This window comes from Phacochoerus africanus, chromosome 3, assembly GCF_016906955.1.
Source record: "Phacochoerus africanus isolate WHEZ1 chromosome 3, ROS_Pafr_v1, whole genome shotgun sequence".
In the NCBI taxonomy this organism is placed as follows: Eukaryota; Metazoa; Chordata; class Mammalia; order Artiodactyla; family Suidae; genus Phacochoerus; species Phacochoerus africanus.
This window is the reverse complement of record NC_062546.1, coordinates 48,923,552-48,933,514: the sequence shown is the minus strand read 5'-3', so window position 1 is coordinate 48,933,514 and position 9,963 is coordinate 48,923,552.

Genomic DNA, 9,963 nt, shown 5'->3' with positions numbered 1-9,963 from the left:
AATCAATTTCCTTGCTTTGCGTCCACCTTTTCTCTATAAAAATCTTTCCTTGAGCTTCTGGCAGTGGAGCTCTCCTACTTCTGGTTCAGTGCTGCCAGATTCAAATTTATTTTTGCTCAATTAAACTCTTAAAATTTGAAATATGCGTTAGTTCACTTTTAAGAGTTCTGACCTGCAGGTGTATAAGATGATAAATTTGTATTGTTTTAAGCCACTAAACTGATGGCAATCTGTCACAACAGTCATCAGAGATTAATACAGAAAGGCACGGTAGGAATAAGAATAGCTAAAACAGGAGTTACTGCTGTGGCTTGATGGAAACGAATCTATTATCCATGAGGACACAGGTTCCATCCCTGGCCTCGTTCAGTGGGTTAGATCAATGCCTTAGATCTGGCATTGTTGTGGCTGTGGTGTAGGCCAGCTACTACAGCTCCAGTTCAACCCCTAGCCTGGGAACCTCCATATGCCACGGGTGTAGCCCTAAAAAGACCAAAAAAAAAAAAAAAAGGAAGAAGAATAGCTAATACACAGAGTTCCCTTGTGGTTCTGTTGCAGGTTAAGGGTCTGGCATTGCCACTGCAGCAGCTCATGTTCCCAGGCTAGAGGTCAGATCAGAGCTGTGGTCACCAGCCCATGTCACAGCCACAGCAACATGGGATCTGAGCCACTCTGCAAACTACACTACTCTGCAACCTACGTCACCTACACCAGCAAGACCGGATCCTTAATCCACTGATTGAGGCCAGGGATCGAACCTGCATCCTCATGGATACTAGTCGGCTTTGTTTCCGTTGTGCCACAATGGGAACTCCTCAATCAGCCCATTTGCAAATGATGCCAAAGTCCTGAACAATGTGGGGAAATTTATAACTGTGCCTGTAAAGGTTATACACTTAGCCTAGGAGATTGGTGACCACCGCAAAAAAAAAGTAGAGTTGAGGATGGGGACAAGGGCCTTAGCTATATTTGAAGTTTTTAAAAAATAAATGCTAAGAAATCACATCAGAAGCTATTATTTTAAAATATTTAATTTGGTTAAATCTGGGAATTTAATACCTGGGCCTTACAGGGTGCTTTGACTGAATATAGTTCCCAAAACATTTTCTTTTAATAACAAGCTTTAGAAAGTAAAATGCTTCCTCATTCAGGATGACACAAGAGTGTCACATGAGGGCCAAGGCACATTGTAGTGGATGGGAAGTTCTTCTCCACCACTCTGGTCCTCTCTTCACCAGCCCTTCTTCTAAAGACACAAGATAAGTGCCGTACAATTGGATGAGATTATTCCACCCTCTTTGTTTGGAAGTTGTGGGAAAGCACAGAAATGCAATTTAAAACTAAGATACTGAGGAGTTCTCATTGTGGTGCAGCGGAAACGAACCCGACTAGTATCCACGAGAATGAGAATGCAGGTTTGATCCCTGGCCCCACTCAGTGGGTTAAGGGTCCAGCGTTGCTCAGACATGCTGAGACATGGCTCAGATCCCGCATTGCTGTGGCTGTGGCATAGGCTGGCAGCTGTAGCTCTGATTCAACCCCCAGCCTGGGAACTTCCATATGCTGCGGGTGTGGCCCTAAAAAGAAAGAAAGAAAGAGAGAGAGAGAGAGAGAAGGAAGGAAGGAAGGAAGGAAGGAAGGAAACGAAGATACTGAAACAGAGCAGGACCCTGTGGGGCTACCAGGTACAATGCCTTTCTGTGTCCTGTTTCTTGTTTGCAGGAAATAGGCCTCCTTCAGCCTCTGTGACCTTTCCAGAATTCCAAAGGGCAACTTCAAACAGCTGCTAATCTGGGAAGAGAGGAGATATGGAGGAGCAATCAGGAAATAATTTTGCAGAGACAAAGTGGGGTCCTGGTTCCTCCTCAAGGAACATACATAATATTTTTAGGTTCTTCTGCAGCAACTAAGGCCCCCATCCAGGTAGAGGATGGTAACTTCAGGCTGAGCACAAGAGTCCTGGAGCACCGCCCTGTTACCTCACACCAACCAGTCAGAAGAAGGTCACACACCCTGCAGCCCTCACCCTAAATTTTACCTATAAAAACATTCCCCTAAAACGATCAGGGAGTTTGGGGCTTTTGAGCATGAGCCTCCTGTTCTCCTTGCTTGGCCCTGCAGTAAACATTCTCTGCCCCAAATTCCAAAGTTTCAGTTTGTTTGGCCTCACCATGTGGGCACCAAAACTTTGTTTGGTAACAGAAACTTACTTGCTCATATACATAATTGAGTTTATTTTTTGAGTTGACATTATCCAGACACTAAATTTACTAAGTATTGCAAAATGGCTCCTATTGCAATTATTCCAGTTTTCACTCCCACTGGCAGAGCATAAAAGCCCTGTCTCTTGCAGTTCTCCTGTGACTCAGTGAGTTAAGGATCCCTTATTGCTACTGTAGCAGCTTCAGTCACTGCTCTGGCATGGGTTCTATCCCTAGCCTGGGAATTTCCACATGCTTCAGGCATCGCCCCACCCATCCCCAAAATGAAATCTCCATTTCTATTTTTTTTTGTTTTTTGGGGTTTTTTTTTGTCCTTTTCTAGGGCTGCTCCCGTGGCATATGGAGATTCCCAGGCTGGGGGTCTAATCGGAGCTGTAGCCGCTGGCCTATGCCAGAGCCACAGCAATGTGGGATCCGAACTGTGTCTACAACCTACACCACAGCTCACGGCAACGCCCGGATCCTTAACCCACTGAGCAAGACCAGGGATCGAACCCGAAACCTCATGGTTCCTAGTCAGATTTGCTAACCACTGAGCCACGACCAGAACTCCGAAATATCCATTTCTGATTTTTCACTCACCAGTTGATGTTGTCAGATTTACTCTGCCAAAGGTTCATTGAAATCAGAACTCATTGTTGTTTTAATTTGCATCTCTCTGCTAAAGAGCACTATGTCTTATAGTCTCCAATAGCAACATTGAAGTCATGAAGAAACAATTATCAGGAAGGACAAGTTAGTGCTACTCTGTGTAGACAAGTTGCACAAAGTTTGCACCCTGTCCTTCCTGCTTAAACAAGGAAGTAACGTTCTCCCACCCCCACTTGGGTGTCTACACTGATTAGAATTAGGTTTCATCACTTGCAGCCAAGGCATTTTGATATAGACGTTATCCGGTGCTGTGAATTACTTTTTTTTTTTTCTTTTTGGCCACCCATGGCATGTGGAATTCCCTGGTCAGGGATCACAACTACAGCAACGCTGGATCCTGAACCCACTGTGCCAGGCAGGGAATCAAACCTGCATCCCAGGGCTCCCAAGATGCTGCCGATCCCATTGCGCCACAAGCGGAACTCCGGGTGCCATGAATTAATGTGTAGCCTCTCACAATGATTTCCTGGAGGTGATGTGTTAATCCAAATGAGGTCTCCAAAGGTGCTGAACTTGGGGCTCTGTGCCCCTGAGTGCCTCTGTCCACAGGTGCCAAATAGAAACAAAGAGATAGAGTTTGGGGCAAAGGAGAAAAAAATAGCTTTATTGTTTTGCCAGGCAAAGGAGAACACAGTAGGCTAATGCCCTAAAGACTGTGCCCTCTTTTGGGAGAGATAAGGAAGTGGTTTTATAGTTTGGGAGTAGGAAATAGGGCCACAGATAAGGATCAGGGTAGTTACAAGCTTTCATTCTTTAAAACTGGTATTTAGTGGTCCCAGGACGGGTTGGGGGGTGCTGGTTCATTTGTTGGGGGGTTTATTTTTATTTTTTTATTTTTTTGTCTTTTTGCCATTTCTTGGGCCTATCCCGAGGCATCTGGAGGTTCCCAGGCCAGGGGTCGAATCAGAGCTGTAGCTGCCGGCCCACAGCCACAGCCACAGCAACACAGGATACAAGCGATGTCTGCCACCTACACCACAAGCTCAGTTAACAGCTGAGCCACAAAGGGAACTCCTGCACTACAGTTTCTTGACTGTTCCTGCCTGATCTCTGCATCTCCTCCCTTCCCAGATAAGCTACTGTTTGAACCTGCCCTTTGGAACTCAGGAAAGGTCAGGGAGGCTGACACTCATTTCCTAAAAGTAAGAAATGGGAAGCACAGAAAGGCTTCTGTGCCCAGGAGCCTGCTCGATTTCACAGGCTTTAGTAGTTAGGGATTCTGATGTCCCTCTGATAGGAATGGAGTAGACACAGGTAGCTGTAGAAGTCCCGATAAAGGACCACATTTAAAGAAGGAAACTTAGGGGACATTGGGAGATCACCCGTAAGTTAATAAATTGCTCCAGAAAACCGTCTTGCTCCATTAGTGGAGCCTTGAGAATTGCCTCAGGCTGTTGGGTGGGGATGGTATGAGGCCTGCATTCAGATTCAGACCTAGGGCAAGAGTTTGAGGACCGCCCTTCTGCGGATTTGCATACACACCTTATGGGATACCAAGGAGGAGCCAGTATTCCCAGAAAGGCAGAGGTGGTCTTTTCCAACCCCCACTGCCCTTGGATGATAAAAACTGTAGCCCACCAGATCCTGGGGCAGAGCTTCTGTGCCTGCCCGCTTTCATCTCTCACAAGCCTCCTATCTTAATAAATCCATTTCTTTTTTTTTTTTTTTTTTTGCTTTGTAGGGCTGCACCCGCAGCATTTGGAGTTTCCCGGGCTTAGGGGTTGAATTGGAGCTGTAGCCACCAGCCTGCACCACGCCACAGCAACATGGGACTGAGCTTTGTCTGTGGCCTACACCACAGCTCACGGGAAAGCTGGGTCCTCAACCCACTGAGTGAGGCCAGGGATCACACCCGCATCCTCATCAATCCTTGTCAGGTTTGTTAACCACTGAGCCAGGAAGGGAACTCCAATAAATCCATTTCTTGCCTACCACTTTGTCTCTTGTCTGCGTGGAGACATGAAGAACCCCTACCTCAGTGAGTCCAGACACAGGGTGAGTGATTCTAATTTAAAACCGTGGGTAAAGAAATAAGTAAATAAAATAAAACCGTGGGTTTAAGTTCCAATCTGTGTTCAGGCTAGGTTCAGGCCATTAATGCTGTCAGTTTCACCTGCAAGTTCACAATTTCATTTCTTCCCTCCTATTCCTGTGGCAGACGCTGTTGCCCACAAACATGAACTTGCTCTGACCCCTTCAGTGCTCAGGGTCCTGCTCTAGATGCCTGGGCTTCCTCTGCTGCCAGAACCCACCTTAGGCACTCACATGACAGGCCAGAATACCCAGGAATTGTCATTGCCTTGGGAGTGGCCCTTGTTGTCTGACTGATGATAAGTGGCATAGTCAACACCCTAGCTTCCCCCCCCGCCACCCCTGCCGCCCCTGCCCACAGAGGGAGGCTCCAAGGTGTGTTCTGCACAAGCTCCCAGTCCCCTGGGGGGACCCAGCCTCTGCGATGGCCCACTTGGTAGCGCACCTGGGATGCTTCACTCTCCCATCTCATGTCTGCTCCCCCATCTCACATCTCCACCCTCAAACCTTCCTCCTGCTGGAATTTCCTGGGATCACTTCCCACTTGAACTACTAGTCAGCCCTGACTCAGAGTCAGCTTCTAGGAGTTTCCACATTAAGACAAGACCTATGTGTAGAGTCATTCCAGGAATCAGTGGCCCTACTCAGCCGCTAAATGATCACCTTGATGACCCAGGTTAACCAGGTTCACAAGTCAGGACCTCAGTCTGGAAAGCAGTTTGTCAGTCTAGAGGATTTTTTTGAAGGTAATGTATTAGAGAGACTGATTGAATAATTAACTCTTTTTTTTTTTAAGAAAACCCCATATTTTTTTCTCTGACTATAAAGATATATGACCACTATGTAATTTTGGAAAATACAGGAAATAGAAAAAAATTTTAATTACCCCTAATTTCACCAATCAAGGACAATTTTTTCTTTTTTGGTCTTTTTTTTTAGGGTTATACCTGAGGCATCTGGAATTTCACAGGCTAGGGGTGAAATGGAGCTATAGCTGCCAGCCTACACCACAGCCACAGCCATGCCAGATCTGAGCTGCGTCTGTGACCTACACCACAGTTCATGGCAATGCCAGATCTTTAATCCACTGAGAAAGGCTGGGGATCAAACCCATCCTCGCGGAGACAATGTCAGATTCATTTCTGCTGAGCCATGATGGGAACACCTCAAGGACAATTTTTTGAAAGTAGAGGGTAAATTGTGGCCCCTCAAAACTTTTATTATTTATATATTTTTGTCTTTTCAGGGCCCCACCCGAAGCATATGGAAGCTTCCAGGGTAGGGGTTGAATCGGAGCTGTAGCTGCAGGCCTATGCCACAGCCACTCCAGATCCAAGGTACGCCTGCAACTACACCATAGCTCAGGGCAGCACTGGATCCTTAACCCACTGAACAAGGCCAGGGATCAAACCCGTGTCCTAATGGATACTAGTTGGGGTCATTACCACTGAGCCACAACAGGAACTACTCCTCAAAATTTAACATGTTCATTTATTTTCCCCAGTTTTATTGAGATGTAATTGACATATAGCACTGTATAAGTTTAAAGTATAGGGTATATGGAGTTCTGTGGCACAGAGGGTTAAAGATCCAGTGTTTTCACTGCAGCAGCTTGGGTCACTGCTGTGGCATGGGTTTGATCCCTGGTCTGCGAACTTCCAGGTACTGTGGGTACAGCCCCCAAAATAAAAAATCAAATAAATAAATAATTAAATAGGAGTTCCCATCATGGTATAGTGGGTTAAGAATCTGACTGTATTGGTTGTAGAGGTGAAGGTTCGATCTTTGGCCCAGCACAGTGGGTTAAAGGATCTGGCATTGCCTTGTAGGTCACAGCTCTGGCTCAGAATCAATCCCTGGCTCTGGAACTTCCATATGCTGCCAATGCAGCCATAAAAAATAAATAAAAAATAAAGTGTATAGCATAATGTCTGACTTGGCATGAACTATAAAATGATTACCCCAGAAAGTCTGTTGCGGCTGCTGTCAGCAGCTCAAGGCCAGAGTGTACCAGCTCCAGCAGCTCTGTGGCCTCAGTGTACCAGCTCCAGCAGCTCTTTCACCCAGCAAGAAACCAAGCGAGCACTTGGAGAGTTGGAGAACTCAGGTTTATTATGCCGGCAGGCTCAGAGGAGATCGCTCTTTGGAGTCTGAGCCCTGCAGAGGGGTTTCACAAGGATTTTATGTGCTAGTTCTTCCGGGTCTGTGCTTGGCGGACCAGATTGAGAACTGGCAAAGTAATAGATGCGGAAACAAGTTTACAGAAGCAGATGTGGGGGGGAAGGGTGGTTGGTGCAGTTGGCTGGATTTTGCTTAGTCATCACAGCCGGGGGTCTCTCCTTTCTACATTTTTATCGGGCCATTTTCTCCTACAAGTTTAGTGATCATCCATCATCTCATATAGACACACAAAAAAGAAGACAGAAAAAAAAATAGTTTTTTTTTTTTCCCCTTGTGATGAGAACTTTTAGGATTTATTTCTTTATTTCTTTTTTTTCCTTTTTCATCCGTACCCCAGCATATGGAATTTCCCAGCCAGGGATTGAATTCAAGCCACAGCCTTTACCTATGCTGTAGCTACAGCAACACTGAATCCTTAACCCACTGTGCCATAGCAGGAACTCCAAGGATTTTTTTCTTTTTTTTTTTTTTTCTTTTTATGGCTCCACCTGAGGCATATGGAAGTTCCTAGGCTAGGGGCCAAATCAGAGCTCCAGCTGCTGGATTACACCAAGGCAACGCCAGATCTGAGCGACATCTATGACCTATACTGCAGCTTGAAGCAATGCTGGATCCTTAACCACTGAGAGAGGCCAGGGATCGAACCCACATCCTCACAGACACCATGTTGGGTTCTTAATCCACCGAGCCACAATGAGAACTCCTCCGAGCATTTATTCTTTTAATAACTGTCATATATACCATACAGCCATGTTAACTATAGTCATTATTTTGTACATTACATCTCTAGTACTTATTTACCTTTAACTGGAAATTTGGTCTTTTTGACCACCGTCTTCCAATTTCCCCACTCCTCTACCTCGGGTAACTACAAGTCTTATCTCTTTCTCTACATTTGGTTTTTGAGAATCCACATATAACTGAGAATATTCTGTATTTAGACTCTGGCTATGCAGAAAGGCTATGATCCTAAGATGTATGCAATGGTTCCACTGCTGTGTGTAGATGCAATGCGATATAAACTGTTTGTACAGCATAGGGAGGAAATGACTCTTGGGTCCTTATATAACTCTGAATAGGAAACTCTGAATGTAAACAAGGCTTTCTTCATCAAGGAACGGAAATTAGTTTCCAACCGGTGTTTTCAAATTCAGACCAGGAGTTTGAAAAAAAAAAAAAATGGGAAGTTGCAGAATGTAGTAAAGCAAATTAGGAAATGAAAATCTATAGCCTCAGCATGAAGTCTATTTAGATTATTGGATGATTTTTCCCAAACAGCAAGGCAACAAAGGGCTGGCTCAGGACAAATTTACTTAGAAAGATTGATTTTTAATCATAAGAAGATCTGGAATACTGACCATCAAGTAAGACTGGGGTGGGGATGGGGGGGTCTGGTTGTATTTTTATAAAATGGCAGAACACATTTTGCAAAGGTAAGATACATATACACGGATTAAGACCAGATTGAACCCCCCTAAGAAGACAACCCCAGGAAGTAACAGGAATAAAAAGGAAAATATTAAATCACTGATGGGAACAGTCCAGTGAAAAGACTTGGGTTCAAGCCCTTTCTTTGGGAGATAATCACAGAAAGCCCAAATGAGCACATGAGGAATGTAAGAGAGGGAAGAGAGGAAAGCTTTCTAGCGTGGCTTCCTGCTACAGGCAACTCAGGCTGGTTTCCACCGGGGACTTCAACAGAAGTGATACTGCGCTGGAGTCCAGCTCCAGTTGTGGAATCCTGAGACACAGAATGGTTGTTGGTTTAAGCCACTGATTCGGGGAGTGATACTCAGAAGTGAGTGTCTGGTACATTGGGAAGACTGATTGCTAAGCAGGATGGCCCCCAAAGATGTCCACATCTGAATCCTCGGAACCTGTAAATCTGTTATATTAGATTGAAAAAGGGACTTTGCAGATGGAACTAAGGTTAAAGACTGTAAAACAGGGAGGTTCTCTTCCATCATCTGGGCTCAATCTAATCGCATAAACCATTATAAAGAGAAATTTCTTCAACTGAAGTCAGAGAGATGTGGCAGAAGGAAAAGTCAGAGAAGTCTGAAGTATAAGAAAAACTTGACCTGATTTTGCTGGAGGGGGCCGCATGGAAAGCATGACAACTAATGCAGGAAGTCTGGAAGGAGCAAAGCCTGGCTCTTGCCTGGCACCAGAAAGGAAATTGGGACACCAGTCCTATGATCACGAAGTTGGACCACAGCCAACAATCTAAAGGGCCTGAAGGGAGAGCCATCCCCAGACCTTCCAGAAGGAAAGGAAGCCCTGGCATCACCTTGATTGTAGCTTTTGAGACTTCGAGCAGAGAACTCAACTGAGCCATGCTGTACCCAGACTTCTGATCTACAGAACTGTGAGATTATAAATGGTTGCTGTTTCATTCAGAAATGTTGTGGCACTTTGTCGCAGCTGCGTAGAAAAACCTGCACCAGAGGCATAAGTTGACAGGTGCAATGTGAGTCATGGGATTGTCAAGTAGCGTGCCCCAAGCAATGCGCAGAGAGGAGACAGTCGGCTGTGGAGGAAAGCAGGGAAGACTTCCTGGAGAAGGAGGAGTTTGAGCTGGGCTTTAAAGGAGCAGTGCCTTAGCTCAGATTCTGAAACTGAGACAAGGATGTGAGAGAAAATAGGTGTTTTAGGTGCTAATTGGAAAATACAAGTAGAAGAGTGAGAAAATGAGATGGGAAAGAAAAACAGTCAATTGGAATTCCTGTCGTGGCTCAGTGATTAATGAATCCAACTAGCAACCATGAGGTTGCGGTTTCAATTCCTGGCCTTGCTCAGTGGGTTGAGGATCTGGCATTGCCGTGAGCTGTGATGTAGGTTGCAGACACGGCTTGCATCCCTTGTTGCTGTGGCTGTG